Source organism: Mustelus asterias, chromosome 21, assembly GCF_964213995.1.
Source record: "Mustelus asterias chromosome 21, sMusAst1.hap1.1, whole genome shotgun sequence".
NCBI classification, from domain to species: domain Eukaryota; kingdom Metazoa; phylum Chordata; class Chondrichthyes; order Carcharhiniformes; family Triakidae; genus Mustelus; species Mustelus asterias.
The window spans coordinates 77,955,802-77,975,032 of record NC_135821.1 but is presented as its reverse complement, the minus strand read 5'-3'; the positions used below and the strand labels follow the sequence as shown (position 1 = coordinate 77,975,032).

Sequence of the window (19,231 nt, the reverse complement as noted above, 5' to 3'; positions counted from 1 at the left end):
CAGTGTCACTTCCCTGCTGTGGGTGAATCAACCCTAATGTCTCTCTTTTATAGTAGACCCTCTTCCCTTTCTCAAAGTATACCCCCAATGGTCTTATACATTCTTATCCATTCTGAAACCTCAGCCTTAATGAAGGCCTTTCTCCCTGCATGCATAGTGTATAGGTCTGCAGAAAACATGGAGCTAATGCTTGTCCCTTCTAGCGCCAGTGGAATATCTGTTAATACTGATGGCAACTTTGGATTCCTCCCTTATACCAACTGGTATGGACTAAAGCCTCCCACCATCTGTAAAGAAGTTTTCGCGTGCACTGCCCATGCTAATGCAACCTGCAATTTACAATCCGGTTGGTCCGCCAAAACTTTATGCAACATGTCATCTATAACTACCTGATTCCTTTCACAGAGGCCATTGCTGAATGGGCTCTCTGCTGCAGTGTGCATTATTACAATATTTAAATTTTCACACATATCTTGAAACTCATCATTTGCAAATTCGCCCCCATTGACCGGCAAAAATTTAGACGGTGCCTGTTCCAATCCAGCGGGTCATAATTTTAACTATCATGGTCTTTTTATCTTTGCTGTAAATCACCGTGGACATGCTAAACCGGGTGGCCATGTCCACAAAGTGCAATAGATAGACGCCTTTGTCCTTGTCCCATATCTTTCGATCCATCGCCACTACATCATTGAAATCTCGCGCTAATGGTAGTCTCACGACTGGATGAGGGGATGTCCTTCTATATTTTATGCAAATTTCACACTGGGCTGATATTTATTCCATGAGATCATTATATCCTTTGTCCAAAATACCTGCATTCCTGCAGCAGTGCTCTCAGTCTCTGTGGTGCTGGATGACCAAACTGCTTATGGAGTTTCAGAATAATCTTTTTATCCATCATGCTGTTGTTTGTTAGCGACACTAATGCCTCATGAATCCTTTGGTCTGATAATTTCGGTTCGTTTAAAGGAAGACAATAATGGCTCGATCTTGTAAAATGTAGGTCCAAACACCACAGCTTTATCCTGTTTCAAATCGATGGTCATCTGAGCTTTCTTCATCACAGAAAACAAAGTATATCACTGGAAACTACATCTGTCCTTATAAATAAACTGATTCCCGCAATCTTACAGGGAAGTATCACCCTTTTGGATGATATTAAAGTGTTGCCATCTCCAAATCTAAAGCAGGTGGAACTATCCTGTTCTTTTACTTTTTTTCGGTCTTTATGATCAAGAGACCCTAAATAACAATCTAGCCAATATTGGCCGCAGACAGTGGACGTACATCCACTATCTAAAACAGCAGAGTTGAAAGAATCATCAGGACGCTCATTATGTGACTCAACTTTTCTGCCATCAAAACAATGCCTTCCTGGTCCTTATCCTCGTCACTGTCGTTTCCACGTATTCTGTGTCACATCTGGTTTCAAAGACAGAATTTCTTCTTTTCGGACAGTTTACAATGTAGTGGTAAGGGGATTCGCATTGGAAACAGCGATTCACAATCCCTCTCGCATTCCTTCGATTTAAATGTCTTTTATCAGTATCCCATGTGCGTCTTCTTTCCCCATTTTCAAATCGGTTATAACCATTTTCAACACTAGGTCTGCTATTAACGTAACTGTCTCTGTTTAAAGGCCTTCGTGTACCATTTGGTCTGGCACGCGGTTGAGTCACCATTGACTCCTCCGTTCTAGGCGCTATGGCATTCATGTCTGCATTGAACAAGGTGGCAGGGAATGCTTGTTTCCCGAAAAACTTTTTAATGATACTGCCATTTGATCAAAAAGGGGTTCTGTTCCCCTTAATTGTATTCCAGTCATTACTAAAAGAGTATCCATGTGCAACAGACATGCACAGTCCAACAACTTAAAGGCCAATACTGCATCTGGAATCTCCAAATTAAATTTCATTAGCCTGTTACAGCCCCTACCAAAATCCATGATATACTCTTCCATGGACTGGCTATCTTGTCTCCTAATCCTGTCAAACATCACCCATCCTTCATAATTCTCCAAGAACTCAAGTTTCTGGTGAAACTTATCTAAGTTTTGTATCAGGAGCTGTAGCCTTTCTTCTCTGTTTAGAGCATCTGCCGTCCAATTGGAAAATACTTTGCTTCTTATCTTGCTCCTAATTGGGAGTGACAAAGCTAATGCCATTACCTTACATTTGTTTTGGTATTGTGGTGACCAGGGTCCACATTTCCACCTCTGCCTTCCATTGCCGATATGGTTCGGCATCTGAAAAGACAGGGGGACAATCCAATCCCACCGGTTTACTTCTATCTTTTACCATGGTTGTCACACTTCTTCAAAAACAAACACCCAGTTACGATGGGTTTTCCTCTGCTACCAGTGTTTCCTCAGAAGGAACTCTTCAAATGCAGACAATAAAAATATAACAAACTTACTCCAACTTATAAATCAAAGAAAGGGTTTAATAAAGAAACTTTATTACTCCAAACTTGGGGCCTCGCCCTGGGCCACTCCAAGCTTCCCACAATTCCAAACGGGTTCTTATTTATAGTGGATCAGCTGATTATTGCATCATTCTGTAATTGGTTCCATAGTTTACTGAGTCAGAGGACCCTTACAGCTTGTTACCATTGGTCACATTACATCCAATAAAAAAGTTATCACTGGTTAGATTCTAACAGAATGCACTGTCTGAGAGTGTGGTGGAGGCAGATATACACAGTGAGTGGTTAGGATCTGGAAAGCACTGTCTGAGAACGTGTTGGTGGCAGATTCACACAGCGAGTAGTTAAGATCTGGAATGTACTGTCTGAGAGTGTGGTGGAGACAGATTCACACAGTGAGTGGTTAGGATCTGGAATGCACTGTCTGAGAGTGTGGTGGAGACAGATTCACACAGTGAGTGGTTAGGATCTGGAATGCACTGTCTGAGAGTGCGGTGGATACAGATTCACACAGCGAGTGGTTAGGACACTGGGATATCGGTGCGCCTGCGCAATGGCGCTCCGTAAAGTCTTTTAAAGTTTATTTATTGTTGTCATAAGTAGGCTTACATTAACACTGCAATGAAGTTACCATGAAAATCCCCTAGTTGCCGTACTCCAGTGCTTGTTTGTCTTTCCGCTGAGGGAGAATTTAGCACGGCCATTGCACCTAAGCAGCACATCTTTTGGACTGTAGGAGGAAACTGGAGCACTCGGAGAAAACCCACGCAGACACAGGGAGAATGCGCAAACTCCACCCAGACAGTGACCCGAGGCCAGAACCGAACTCGGGTCCCTGGCGCTGTGAGGCAGCAATGCTAACCACCGTGCCACTGAGCTCTTAGAAGTCAGCAGTCGACGTCACAGGCGAACTGAGACTCCACTCCCCACTGGTGAGATTCGATTGCGGCTTCTGTTTTGCACAGACTGCCGCAAATTCCCATTTCTTACCTCACTGAAAAAGCCGATGGGAAAACCCACCGTTTCCTTGCACGTTCCACACTTCAAATGATTTTGAGTAAATTGCGCCCTCAGTCACTTTTGTAGAAAATCGCGGCCGTGATCTTTACTCACATTTATTGCCGTTGTCAGCAGGTTAATTTCCGGCGTCTTGTTGCTATGCAGTTGGTCTTGATTTTGTGCAGTCCATGTTTTTTAATTTCCCTACTGAGCAAACAGCTAAGGATGAAATTCCCGAAAAAGTAATTAAATCTTATCTGGGAAATGTGACCAGTGAAGGCAAATTGGGGGGAAAACTTCAGCACTGAGGTACTTTAATTCGACTTTGCGCTGCTAATATCATTACAAATGTAGGTGAAATCATATCAGTCCAGCTGTATTGAAACCAGAACGTTACACTCCCAGCAGTGCTGAAATATTTTGTAATCAAAATGTGCAGAGTGCTGCCCATCAAAATGTACAGATATAAAGTTGCGTTTGCATCAATACGCTCTTTACACAAGACTCACTCAGCTTTCTCAGATGAGCACAAAGATCGTAGGGTAGAGTCTTGAAAGAGAGCAGAGGAGTTCTCAAAGAACAAAGAAAATTACAGCACAGGAAGTGGCCCTTCGGCCCTCCAAGCCTGTACCGACCATGCTGCCCGACTGAACTAAAAACCCCTACCCTTCCGGGGACCATATCCCTCTATTCCCATCCTACTCATGTATTTGTCCAGATCCCCCTTAAAACTCACCATCGTATCCGCTTCCACTGCCTCCCCCGGCAGCGAGTTCCAGGCACCCACCACCCTCTGTGTAAAAAAACTTGCCTCGTACATCTCCTTTAAACTTTGCCTCTCACGCCTTAAGCCTACGCCCCGAATAATTGACTCTTCCACCCTGGGAAAAAGCTTCTGACTATCCACTCTGTCCATGCCCCTCATAATCTTGTAGACTTCTATCAGGTCGCCCCTCAACCTCCGTCGTTCCAGTGAGAACAAACCGAGTTTCTCCCCAGTATCCTGGCCAAATTATTCCCTCAGTCGTTATTACAAAAACAAATGATCCAATCATTAATCACACTGCTGTTTGTGGGAGCTTGCACATGTCAGCTGCACCTTTCCCTGTATTACAACAGCCACCACACACCAAAAAGTACTTCATTGGCCATAGAGCACTGGGATGTTTTGAGGTTGTGAACGGTGCTATATAAATACAAGTCTTTTTATAGGAAATCCAAAGACTGCATTTGGTCAGAATAGAACGCAATTCAGACGTCGAGTCATTAGACTGGAGATATTTTGCCTGCGGCCATCTTTATTTTCACAGATGGAGTGTGTTAATTAGAAATGTTCGATTTCTTTATCTTACTCAGTCTCGTTTGTTGTGTAATTGTAACTGAAACTTCATTTGTGACTTGTCTAATTTCACAAGGTACTCGGCACAGGCAATCAGAATTGCTCATTTGAAATGCATAAAATAAAAACCCACATTAAATGCCTGAGAGGGAATTACTTCACTAATGTCCCAAATACTGGAATAAGCAAATGTCCACATTTGTTGGGGTTTACGGGTATCAAGGCAGCACGACCAAGTTACTGAATACAAAACCACAGAATACTTGAAAAGTGATTGATGCGCGATTGATTCACACGGGAGGCTAGGACGTACCCGGGAATAAAGGCTTTTATTTACAACAAGATTGGAGCACACTACTTAACAATATTATCCCAGACTAAGGGCTACTAGGAAGTAGCAGTGACCTTTATACTCCTGTAAGAAGGCGGAGCCGAACGGAGTGTACCACATAAACAATAATAACAGGTGGAACACCCCAACCCTAACCCCAACAGTAACAAGAGTAACATATGTACAAGTACCCATAGTGGTAACCATCTATGGTTCACCACAGTGATCACTGAATATTGCTGATTGATTCTGTACGCGGTGCTGCCTAAATTAGCATCAGTTTTGTTGATCAATATTGAGTTAACTGGAAACCAAGAGCTTGCACGTACATTGTGCCTTTTTATGACCTCACAATGTCACAAGGCCAGTCAATGTCAGAGTCAACGAGACACTTTGTTGTAATGTAGGACAAAATGGTAACCAATTTGTGCACAGCAAGCTCCCACAGATAAGTTTTTGATTATGTTTTTTGTGGGATGCCAGGAGAATTCACCTTTGAAAAATGCCATGAAGGTTTAACATCCCCGAAGAGATTTCAACAAGGCCTCAGTTTTTCACTCATCTGAAGAACTCCATCAAAGTGCAACATTCCCTCAGTACAGCTTTCCCTCAGTGCAGCACTTCCTCGGTGCAGCACTCCGTCGCTGCAGCACTTCCTCGGTGCAGCACTCCCACAGTGCAGCGCTCACTCAGTGCAGCGCTCCCTCAGTGCAGCACTCCCTCAGTGCAGCTCTCCCTCAGTGCAGCACTCCGTCGGCGTAGCACTCCCACAGTGCAGCACTCCCTCGGTGCAGCACTCCCTCGGTGCAGCACTCCCTCAGTGCAGCACTCCCTCGGTGCAGCACTCCCACAGTGCAGCACTCCCTCGGCGTAGCACTCCCACAGTGCAGCACTCCCTCGGCGTAGCACTCCCTCGGCGTAGCACTCCCTCGGTGCAGCGCTCCCTCAGTGCAGCGCTCCCTCAGTGCAGCACTCCCTCGGTGCAGCACTCCCACAGTGCAGCACTCCCTCGGCGTAGCACTCCCACAGTGCAGCACTCCCTCGGCGTAGCACTCCCACAGTGCAGCACTCCCTCAGTGCAGCGCTCCCTCAGTGCAGCACTCCCTCGGCGTAGCACTCCCTCAGTGCAGCGCTCCCTCAGTGCAGCGCTCCCTCAGTGCAGCACTCCCTCGGCGTAGCACTCCCACAATGCAGCACTCCTTCGGTGCAGCACTCCCTCGGCGTAGCACTCCCACAGTGCAGCACTCCGACAGTGCAGCACTCCCTTGGCGTAGCACTCCCACAGTGCAGCACTCCCTCGGTGCAGCTCTCCCTCGGTGCAGCTTTCCCTCTGTGCAGCTTTGCGTCAGTACAGCACTCCCACAATGCAGCACTCCCTCAGTGCGGCACTCCCTCAGTGCAATATTCCCTCAGTGCAGCTTTCCCTCAGTGCGGCACTTCCTCAGTGCAGCACTCGCTCAGTGCAGCTTTCCCTCAGGACAGCACTCCCTCAGTGCGGCACTCGCTCGGTGCAGCACTCCCTCGGTGCAGCACTCCCTCGGTGCAGCACTCCCTCGATGCAGCTCTCCCTAAGTGCAATATTCCCTCAGTGCAGCACTCCCTCAGTGCAGCACTCCCTCAGTGCAGCTCTCCCTCAGTGCAGCTCTCCCTCAGTGCAGCACTCCCTCAGTACGGCACTCTCTCAGTGCAGTTCTCCCTCAGTGCAGCTCTCCCTCAGTGCAGCTCTCCCTCAGTGCAGCTCTCCCTCAGTGCATCTCTCTCTCAATGCGGCACTCCCTCAGTGCAGCTCTCCCTCAGTGCAATATCCCCTCAGTGCAGCACTCCCTCAGTGCAGCACTCCCTCAGTGCAGCACTCCCTCAGTGCAGCACTCCCTTGGTGCGGCACTCGCTCAGTGCGGCACTCCCTCAGTGACATTCCTTTAGTATGAGACTAGATTACATTCTCAAATCTCTGGACTGGGGTATGAAACTGTGACCATCTGACTCCGAGGCCGGGCGTTATCACTGAACTGAGGCTGATGTAAAAAGCATCGGAAACTTGGGTTCGAATTTGAGTGACATGGGCCAGGATTCTCCAATCTCGTTCGTCCCACCACCACCTCCAGTGAGAACAGAAAAAGCTCCAATCCCTGCAGCGGGACCAGAGAATCCCAGCCATGGGTGCGGTCGAAGAGTTCCAGCTGTAATTTAAAAAGAAGGATTTGTGAATAGCAAATTTTGAAATGAAAGGATGGAGGATAAAGTGATGCTGGTGGAGAGCTTTAGACAGTTGAGTGTTGCATTTGTTGGTCAGATTTCTGGATTTTTGTTCCTGCTCTCAATTAAAAACAATGGAATTTGAAATTTGGCAATGATCCCATGCAGAGAGTGACCCACAAGGCTCGTGTGCTGGGAGCACCAATCATGTCACAGTGGCAATGTTGTTCTGAATGACTCTGAATGTTGGGAATGTGGGATGAAGGTGATAGAGAGGTTGGTGTCTGTGCTGGCTGGCATCACAGCTTTAATATGAAGCATGATATCAATGAAGAACGCCATGTGTGTAACCCCACCAACCATTGCCACTCCTGCCCCAATGCTGCCCCCCCCCCCCCCCCCCCCCCCACCCCCAGCTTCCCCCAGGGAATCCATCACATAGCGATATTAGACAAAGAAATTCTCCCCTTTACTATTGTTGATTTTCAGCAGATTTGTGTTTGGGCTCTGACACATTGAGCTTTGCCAAGGTGTGCCTCTTGCAGTTATGGTAGCGTTGAGGATTGACATGTGCTGCTGACAATGGGAATGTTCCATCTTCTGAAATGTAAACCAGTGTCAGCACAGTAGGCAGCAGCTGCTGGTAATGCATCCCCCAGAGACCCAGGAACAATGGCAAACAGCCTGCCAGAGGTGTGAGGGAGAGGTGGGTCGGGGGGGGGGGGTATTACAGGGAGGGAGTTATAGGTTGGAGGGAGGGGTGGGTGGAGGGGGAATCAGAGGTAAGGGCATGGGGTGGTTTTCAGCACATCCTCCACCTCTCCCAATGCTGGGGCCTTTGATGAAGCAGTGTGTCTTTCAACAAGGGACTCCCTCCCCATTCCTCCCAGAAGCCATCAAAGGAACATGATGGGGTGGCACGGTAGCATAGTGGTTAGCACTGCTGCCTCACAGCTCCAGGGACCGAGGTTCAATTCCTGGCTTGGGTCGCTATCTGTGCGGAGTTTGCACATTTTCCCCCATATCTGTGTGGGTTTCCTCCCACAGTCCAAAGATGCGTGGATTAGGTTGATTGGCCATAATAAATTGACCCTTAGTGTCCCAGGATGCGTAGGTGAGAGGGATTAGTGGGGTAAATATGTGAGGTTATGGGAATAGGGCCTGGGTGGGATTGTTGTCGGTGCAGACTCGACGGGTCCAATGGTCTCCTTCTGCAGTGTAGGGGTTCTATGATGGCAGTGTTTTACTTTTTGGACTTCCCATGTGGCAACTCCTTCAGCGGTGCTGGTTAAATACCACAGAGGTGGGATGAGGCCCGATGTGGACATTAATTGCCCAATTAAGGGTCCACATGGGAAGACCCTCCTGCCTTCCCGCTTGGGACATGTTTGGGCAGAAGCAGCATGGACCCCCCCACCCTGTACCCTACTCCCAATTAAATGCTCCCCACCTCAAACCCCCGCCATTGGGGAGAAGGCATTACGTTCCACCCTTTGTTCCTGGTTGGTACTCACTACTTATCTACAACTGGCTTCTTGGGAAATCCCAGTGTCAAGGTTCCTAAAGTCAGTGCCAAGGTTCAAAACACTGGCTATGGTGTAGCGGGGATACTGTTGCTGTACGAGGAGGGGAGTTAAAGAGCTGGAAGAACTCCCAACGATTACAGGAAATATGCAACTGAACATCTCAACTATGACTGGATCCGTCAACTCACCACCACAGGGAATAGTTGAGGCAAATAGGATAGATGTATTTAACGTAAAGTTAGACAAACAGATTTGGGAGAAGGGAATAGACAGTCATGATGATAGGTTTAGATGAGGAAAGATGTGAGGCCTGGGTATAGCATCAACACCAAGATAGACTTGTTGGGTTGAATTGCCTCTTTTTGAGGCAGATACACTTTCTAACAGGTAGGTGTTGAGGATGGAATGGAGGGGGAGGGGGCACCGCCTATTGCTGCTGCTTACTCAGATCTCCTACCACCTTATCCACAGCAAGCCAAAGAAGCAACGGGTAACACAGTTGCAGATTAGAACAGTCCACTGCGAAATCAGACCCTGTTTGTCTATCGCTATTTGGAGGTGACAAAGAGAATGGAGGAAGTGGTGAGACTGGAGAAGAGAGTAAATGTATCAGGTGGTGACAGGTCTCACATCACCACAGAAGCACCAACAGCTGTGTCCTGCTGCAGTAAGGCCACTTATTGGTCGATGCATTTATCTACTAAACCATAAAGATTATCATGCTCAATACTGCACATTATACATTACTGAGGATTTTTTGAATAGATCGGTATTTTGCTTCAGAAAGAACAAGAATAATCTGTGCTTACTGTGACCAGGAAGTTATAAGAGGGTTTTTACACAGAAGGCTGGTGGATGTGGAATGTGATTCCAGAAACTGTGGCAGCCAAAGGGTCCCGAATGGTTCTTAAAAGAGAATAGAATAAATATTTGTGAAAGGAAATATTAAACAAAGTATGATAAATGAAAATAACTCTAATCCAGCACAGGCGCCATGTCGAGAATTAATGATTTGATCCATAAATTACACATCTTGAGTATTTCTACTCAAGAGACATGCTATCAAATCTTTTCATCTCGCACTCATCAGGACAGTTTCACAAGAATACCAAATTTCATGTGGAACAACAATTTGTTGCACATGGGAAAAGGTGCTGATTGGTCGCTATGGAGAATGCACCAAGGAACGATTATCCTGTTTTGTTCAAATTCAAGCTAGGCAAATCGACTTTGATTGGTTGCAATATTACCATGGGGAATGCACTTGGGAACAGTTGTCCGCAAGCTTTTGTTTAGTTGAAACAATTGCAATGACTGGGCATGCCCTTTATATGTATCTTCTAACGCACATGTTGTGATAGTCCTAAATTAGTTATTAGTGTAATTCTTAGCCCAATTGGGATTGTTTACTAAGTGTTGTGCAATCACAGAAACACATCTGATGTTGGTCACTGTTCTCAGTTTTGCAACAAGGGGCATATTCCTTGGGTTGTTTGCAAGAGGCAGGGTACTGACTGAACTGAACTCAGTGGCGGATGTCAGACCATCGAACCATCACTCCCACTCACCTAACATGCCCTCAAATCCCTTCCAAAGCCCTTCCATAGCTCTCCATGCATCCTAAATACCCACACTCTCCACAATCAGGATCCACAATGTACAGAACCAATGAGCCAATGACAAGTCTAACAAATCTTTGAAATAATCCTGAAACTGACACAATTAGCAGACACCTTGAAAAGATCCTTTGAAGTAAATGGCTCAGATTGCAACTTCTTAAAAGTGTCAATCAAGCACAGGCATTCATAGTATCAATGTCAGAAGCTTTTATCTACTCTTTTGACTCTTCATCTTGTGTACATAAACAGACAAGCAGTGGAAAAAGCTCTTCACAAAAACAAGCTAAGAGAGATGTAATTGAAGCAATGCTTTCCCTCCACTCTGCAGCTGGGCAAACATTGTTTGATGAGATCTAAATGCATTAATCCTGCTTAGAGCTCAGCCAGACATTCATAATGAGGCCACCCAGCAACTATATCAACAAAAGAAGGCTGAACATTACCTTTAAAGAGTCTTTTCACTGCCTGTGTTTATTTACACAAGATTAAGAGGTCTGAAGTGAATACAAACCTTTGACATTGATGCTATGAATGATTGACAGCATTATGAGAAAGTAAGAGGGCAAAGGTATTTCACTGGGGATGTTGAAAGGCTATTTTTTATTTGGTTGATGATTTGAGAGGAAGTTCTCCCGTTGTTCACAACTTCTCTGAGTGACGGTAACTATATCTACTTACAGAAGGGGTCCAACTCCATTAAAATAGTTCAGAGTTTTAAATTCCTCATTCCCACAATGGATCCAGCAAGGGTGGGAGTGCTGCATGTGGGCTGACCAGCCACATCCTTATCTCCTGCTGGCCAAAATTGCTGGAAATGGGAATGGGTGCAGGAATCCTGCAATCAAATCCCACGCACCAATTTTAAAGGGCTCCCATGTTGTCTTGATGAGGTAAAATTTGGGGACATTGTTTTATACAGTTCATGTTTGAAGAAGCCTTATTGAATGTGTTATGTGTCAGTGATGGCTGAGTTGGTAGCACTCTCATTTCTGAGTTACGCGGTTGTGGGGTCAAAGTCTCATTCCAGAAACTTGAGCACAATAATCTAGACTGACATTCATGTGCATTGCTGAGGGAGTGCAGCACTGTTGAAGGTGCCGTGTTTCAGAGAAGGCCCAATCAGCTCTTTAAGGTGGATGTAAAAAACACACTCCAGTATTGCAAAAGAAAACAGGGCAGTTATCCCTGACATTCTGGCAAATATTTACACCTTAATCAATATCCCAAAAACGATTGGCCTTTTGGCTAAGATCAAGTGTCATTGGATCAAGTCCAAGATGGGCAATGCCTTTTTTTATTCATTCATGGGATGTGGGCCCTGCTGGCTGGGCCAGCATTTATTGCCCATCCCTGAGGGCATTTAAGAGTCAACCACATTGCTGTGGCTCTGGAGTCACATGTAGGCCAGACCAGGTAAGGACGGCAGATTTCCTTCTCTAAAGGACATTAGTGAACCAGATGGGTTTTTACAACAATGTTTTCATGGTCACCTTTAGATAGTTAATTCCAGATTTTTATTGAATTCACATTTCACCATCTGCCGTGCTGGGATTTGAACCCGGGTCCCCAGAGCATTACCCTGGGTCTCTGGATTACCAGCCCAGTGACAATACTGCTACATCACCACCTCTCCAAATCCTGTCAGCTTGGATCTTGTTTGTCTTTCTTGTGGGGACCATGAATTAGAGTCAATCTGAATTTGGTTTTTGGAGCAAGCAAGGAGATGGATTCGGGGAGTCCACCCAGTCCACCCTGAGCATTGGCTTTGTAATTTTAAGAATAGAATAAAAATTTAAAAATATATATCACAAAAACAGATAACCCCATATTATCGTATTGTTGTTTATGGGAGCTTGCTGTGTACAAAGTGGTTGCTGTAGTTCCTACATTACAACAATAACCACTCTTCAAAAGTATGCTGGTTAGGCCACATTTGGAGTACTGTGTCCAGTTCTGGTCGCCGCACTACCAGAAGGACGTGGAGGCTTTAGAGAGAGTGCAGAGAAGGTTTACCAGGATGTTGCCTGGTATGGAGGGTCTTAGCTATGAGGAGAGATTGGGTAAACTGGGCTTGCTCTCCCTGGAAAGATGGAGAATGAGGGGAGATCTAATAGAGGTGTACAAAATTATGAAGGGTATAGATAGGGTGAACAGTGGGAAGCTTTTTCCCAGGTCGGAGGTGACGATCACGAGGGGTCACGGGCTCAAGGTGAGAGGGGCGAGGTATAACTCAGATATCAGAGGGACGTTTTTTACACAAAGAGTGGTGGGGGCCTGGAATGTGCTGCCAAGTAGGGTGGTGGAGGCAGACACGCTGGCATCGTTTAAGACTTACCTGGATAGTCACATGAGCAGTCTGGGAATGGAGGGATACAAACGAATAGTCTAGTTGAACCAATGAGCGGCACAGGCTTGGAGGGCCGAAGGGCCTGTTTCCTGTGCTGTACTGTTCTTTGTTCTTTGTACCTCATTGATGGCAAAGGGCTTTGGAATGTCCTAAGTGGTGAATGTGCTTTATAAATGCAAGTCTTATTTTGATGAAAGATACGCTACATTATAGTGAGGAATAGGTGTGCGTTCTTCTAACTCTGCAATACTTTCCTCAGACTTACAGCACTGCGCTGAAGACAGTATTTAATCACTCACCCGACATTCTGCAGTGTTTGCTCTGTAAGGAGCCTGCGATGAAGGGCATGTTTTGCTTGCCTCAGGAGTCTGCCCATTAAAAAGCCTCACTGCGTTTGCTCCCAGATATCCTCCAAATTACATGAAAGGAATTTATCTGCATTCAAGTGAAATAAAATTGGAAAGCAGTAAGTCAGGCTTCTGCTGTCAGAGTGTTTGAAGTATTTAATTGAGGATGACACTGCATATTGTTTCGATACATTGTGCTAACTGCAAGGTCTGCGATTTCTGTGCACAATAATTCCCGTTCACCGATCCCTGTGCTTAGCGATTCACATTGGCTGACATCGCAAAACCCTGATTTTGAAAAGATATTGACTATCGAGCTGATTTTGAAAATTCCCATCAGTATCTTTTCCCAAAGGTAGGGAAGACTAAAACTAGAGGGCATAGGTTTAAGGTGAGAGGGGAGAGATACAAAAATGTCCAGAGGGGCAATTTTTTCACACAGAGGGTGGTGAGTGTCTGGAACATAAGAACATAAGAACATAAGAAATAGGAGCAGGAGTAGGCCATCTAGCCCCTCGAGCCTGCCCCGCCATTCAATAAGATCATGGCTGATCTGAAGTCGATCAGTTCCACTTACCCGCCTGATCCCTATAACCCCTAATTCCCCGACCAATCAGAAATCCATCTATCCGTGACTTAAACATATTCAACGAGGTAGCCTCCACCACTTCAGTGGGCAGAGAATTCCAGAGATTCACCACCCTCTGAGAGAAGAAATTCCTCCTCAACTCTGTCCTAAACTGACCCCGCTTTATTTTGAGGCTGTGCCCTCTAGTTCTAGCTTCCTTTCTAAGTGGAAAGAATCTCTCCACCTCTACCCTATCCAGCCCCTTCATTATCTTATAGGTCTCTATAAGATCCCCCCTCAGCCTTCTAAATTCCAACGAGTACAAACCCAATCTGCTCAGTCTCTCCTCATAATCAACACCCCTCATCTCTGGTATCAACCTGGTGAACCTTCTCTGCACTCCCTCCAAGGCCAATATATCCTTCCGCAAATGAGGGGACCAATACTGCACACAGTATTCCAGCTGCGGCCTCACCAATGCCCTGTACAGATGCAGCAAGACATCTCTGCTTTTATATTCTATCCCCCTTGCGATATAGGCCAACATCCCATTTGCCTTCTTGATCACCTGTTGCACCTGCAGACTGGGTTTTTGCGTCTCATGCACAAGGACTCCTAGGTCCCTTTGCACAGTCGCATGTTGCAATTTTTTTCCATTTAGATTTGGAACAAGCTGCCAGAGGTAGTAGTAGAGGCGGGTACAATTTTATCTTTTAAAAAGCATTTAGATAGTTACATGGGTACGATGGGTATAGAGGGATATGGGCCAAATGCGGGCAATTGGGATTAGTTTAGGGGTTTTAAAAAAAAAATAAGGGTGGCATGGACAAGTTGGGCCGAAGGGCCTGTTTCCATGCTGTAAACCTCTATGACTCTATGACTCTAAGTTGTATTTGTCAGTATTAGGAATACGTTGCAGCTTTAAGTTTAATTTATATTCTTTATTTGTGGATTAGAAAGTGAAACCGCAGTCTAATTTCACAAGAGATCTATCTTGTCCATTGGTAGCATCAGCTGGGATCGTGACAGTGGTTAATTATCTTGCAAGACAATGTGGTTGGCTCAGTGGTACCGTGGTTAGCACTGCTGCCTCACAGTGCCAGGGACCCGAATTTGATTCCAGAGTTGGTTGACTATCTGTGTGAAGTTTGCACATTCTCCCCGTGTCTGCGTGGGTTTCCTCCGGGTGCTCCAGTTTCCTCCCGCAGTCCAAAGCTCTTGCAGATTAGGTTGATTAACCATGGTAAATGCACGGCATTAGGGATGGAGGGGAGGGCCTGGGTGGGATGCTCTTTCAGAGAGCTGTTGCAGATTCGATGGGCTGAATGGTCTCTTTCTGCTCTGTAGCAGCTTAATAAATACCAAATATGCTTTGGTTGGGAAATTAAATCACTCATGCACCATCTGATTAATGACAAGCCATTGAAAGTTAATGTAGGTCTCTGGGATATGGGATCATGAGCTCAGATGAAGGATTATCCAGACTCGAAACGGTAACTCTGTTCGCTCTCCACAGATGCTGTTTGACCTGCTGAGATTTTCTGTTTTTGTTGTATTTAGGATCATTTGTCCAGTTTCAGTTGCTGTCACTGGAATTTGTACAGTTTAGGGATGAATTTCCAGCTGTTCTCATCAGTTGGTGAATACTCAAGTTGGCATTTGGCATTATGGGAATGCCAGACTCTGTTTAAGCCCTGGTGCATGCTTTTTTTCTCACTTCTATTGTAAACTGTCTGTATTAGAGCACATCGCACACTGGATGTTATTCCAATTTCTGCCAATTGGCTTCTCCCTCCTCTATACTTCTTCCTCTCTCCTACACTCCATTTGTTAGGCTGGCTCACACACTTTCCACATGCCACTGGGCATTCTGGCAAAGACGGACTGTAAATATATTTCCACAAGTCTGGAGTGATTCTCTCTATCGTCCACCCATCCATCTCCCCTGCCAGGACGTGAATTTTCTTCACGGGACTTTGTGATAAAAGGCTGGAATTCTCACCTTAGTCTTCTGGACTGGGGACCAATCACTCAGTCATCTATTTTCCAGGAATCTCTGGAGAACGATTTTGTCTCAGTTAATAGAGATTGGGTGTGATTTTGCCGTCAGTGACCTCAGCATTGGTGCTCACTGCTAACCTTGAAGCAAGCTGTCCAGAAAACAAAATCATTCATTAAATATAATTAGATCAAGATTAAAGCTAAAATAAAATGTATTTAAAGTATTTTAAAGTAAAGTTAAAGTTTATCAATTAGTCACAAGTAAGTCACAATTAACACTGCAATGAAGTTACTGTGAAATTCCCCTAGTCGCCACACTCTGGCGCCTGTTCGGTCAATGCACCCTAACCAGCACATCTTTCAGACTGTGGGGGGAACCCACGCAGATACGGGGAGAACGTGCAGATTCCACACAGACAGTGACCCAAGCTGGAAATTGAACTCGAGTCCCTGGCGCTGTGAGGCAGCGGTGCTAACCACCGTGCCACCATACAGCCCATGTGGAATCTCAATCATAATGGAAAGATTTGTTATTCTATAAATGGAAAGGCTTTTCCAGGCCGGTGTGGGTGTTTAGCAGTAATTATGAAGTTAGTGCACTGTGAAAAATCAGCTTTTTAAAGAGTTTTCTTTACACCAACACCAGCAACATGAGTGTTTCTGTAAGAGCTTCTTTCAGGTGGAATTTTCCAATCCAGGACTAACCCCCAGGACAGAGAAGATGAATATTTCCGGTTGTGGAGACTGTTGGGAATCAGTAAGCCTGCTCTCATTAAATATGCGTTTTGGGTTTTGCGCAGTAGGTGGTTGGATGGCACATCCCTGCCAGCATACCCGGCGCCATTTTTAAAAGATATCCAAGCATAAATGATGCATTGCTGAAGGAGGAAAAATGATCCTCCAGGAACACTCTGGAATTGGAAGATGGGCCTCCTGGAAGGCACTGAAGCTGGAAGATCCACCTGATAGATGCCCCCATCACTTGCGTGTTCCAGGGGCCACGATTGCTGAGACTCCCACCCTGAACTGTGAAGGCAGTCCAGGCCTTCTCCACTCACGTGTCCATTTGTACACGTCATGTTGGTGCCGCCATGTTCTGAACCAGCGTGAAATCCCACTGGCGGCGCAGACGATTGAGTGTGGGGTGGGGTGCAGGGAGATTCAGGTCAGGCCTTCATCTGCATCCCATTAGTGGCATGCAAATTGGTGTGACATCAGCCTCTGGCAGGAATTAGAGCTCCCCCCGCAATTGTGGGCAGGAACTGTGCCCCCCCCCCCCCCCATCGCAGGCAAAAACTGTCGCACCCCCAGCAACCCCCCCCCCCCCCCCCCCCCACCCCTGCATGAAACAATTTTTTAGCTCCCAGTGTTTTGTCCTCCTCCTCCTCATGTGATCAATGGCAGCACCTTTCTGCTTCATTCTGTGCATGCACGGGCTCCAGAAGCTGCTGTCAGCTTTAGTGGATTAATGATGGTGAATGCAAACATTTTCATCATTATTATCACTGCATAATCCATTCCAATATTATCTGCAGTCCGTTAGCTGAATTGGTATTACATACTTCAAGCCATGATGAGGCATTGTACACCCGGGATACCTGCATCAACTCTCTGGGCTTCCTTGAGATACCGCCAGTTTTATGTATTACTTAGTCACACCAGCCCGAACAATTCTTTGAATGTGGCTACGAGGCAGAAACCCAACATATCATTTACAAAACATGTCCTCAAATTACAGAATGTTTCAACATAACCACACAACATAAATCTTTTGCTAATTGGATAATAGTGCAGCTCTAACAACACTCAAGAAACTTGCCACCATCCAGGACAAAGCAGCCCATTTGATTGCTACCCCTTCCACAAACATTTAAACCAGAAAATAGCTCCAGCCGTGTTTACCATCTACAAGAGGCATTGCAGATATTCAACATGGTTCCTTAGGGATAACCTTCCAAACCCATGGCTCCTACATGGGAACACCACCACCTGGAGGTTCTCCTTCAAGTCAGTCACCATCCTGTCTTGGAAATATATCGCCGTTCCTTCGCTGTCGCTAGGTCAAAATCCTGGAGCTCCCACCTTAACAGCACTATGCATGTACCTAGACCTCAGGAACTGCAGCAGTTCAAGAAGGCAGCTCACCACCACATTCCCCAGGACAACTAGGGGTGGGCAATAAATGCTGGCCTAGCCAGCGACACCCACATCCCATAAATGAATAAAATAAAAGGAAATCTGTTTAAGTTCTACAGAACAATATTTCATTAGGGCTAAATAACTGATATGTACCAAGTTTGTATTACACTTTAACCACATGTGGCCAGCTCCACCTCTCTGTTCTGCGTAACATCCAAAAGTTATGTTTGCTAAAAAAAGACTACTAGTTTATGACATTGTCTCTCTTTTTTATTATTTTGGTTGGAATGACACTCACCTTGGTGGACCTAAGGAGGTTACTAAACCTTTTGTGTATCACCTACAAGATGCAAAACAACAACTTACCAAGGTTCCTTCAACAGCACCTTCCAAACCCTTCAGCCATGGCCACTGGAAGGAAGGCAGCAGATACATGGGAACATCACCACCTGCAAGTTCCTTTCCGAGTCACACACCACTTGGAAATATATCACTGTTCCTTCACTGTCACTAGGTCAAAATCCTGGAACTCCTTCTCCAACAGCACTACACCTCAGGAACTGCAATGGTTCTAGAAGGTAGCTCACCACCACCTTTGCAAGGCAACTAAGGATGGACAATAAAAGGTTGGCCTGGCCAGCGATGCCCAAATGCCGTGAAAGAATAAAATAAATTATATCCAAATCCTGGGTACCACACGCCTGCCGCTCACATGGACTCTCCACTCTTCTCATAGAAGAGTCAAGAGAAGTGGGGGCAACCCTTCTATCCTTCCATTCTGCCCCTTTCAGAATGCCTCGCCAGCACATTTCCTGCAGCCCTTCAGCCCCTTGCCAAGGTCCCTTTAACAGGGAGTGTGTCGCTATCACCCCCACACTCTGTGATCAGTCAGGAAACCCCCGATAGCACTGAATTCACCCTGTGGGATAGTCACGCAATCTATCTGATGTGTTTTCCTACATTCCAACAGTAATTGCACTTCACAAACACTTCACTGAGATAACGAAACACTTTGGAATGTCCTGAGGTCATAAAAGGTGCTACCTGAATGCAAAGTCTTTCTTTCTGTGACAAACACTTTGCATATTTGTCTGAAATTTATCCCCTGCCATTTTGCTGCTGACATTCATCCAATAAACCAAAAGGATTAACATCTACCTGTAAATAATAGAGGAAGGGACAGCAGACAGATGGCAAAGTGTTTAATTACAACCATGTGGTGTAAATTGAGGGGCTTTAAGATTGAAAAGATATTTTCTCAAAACGCTTGCTGAAAGCAAATGATTAAATTTTACATACTTACCCAAGTTGTTTCCCCACTATTTTTACGTAGTTAAGGAGAATTTGGAAATACGTTGTGACCCAACCTGCGACATTTTTTTATTGATCAAC

General features: G+C 45.6%; 1 protein-coding gene across 11 annotated transcripts in view; it reads left to right on the top strand.

Annotated features, from left to right (window-relative positions):
- LOC144509438 (proto-oncogene tyrosine-protein kinase Yrk-like) overlaps window positions 1-19,231 on the top strand; it is a 315,669-nt gene that overhangs the window by 144,745 nt on the left and 151,693 nt on the right. The gene's annotated exons all lie outside the window — the stretch shown is intronic.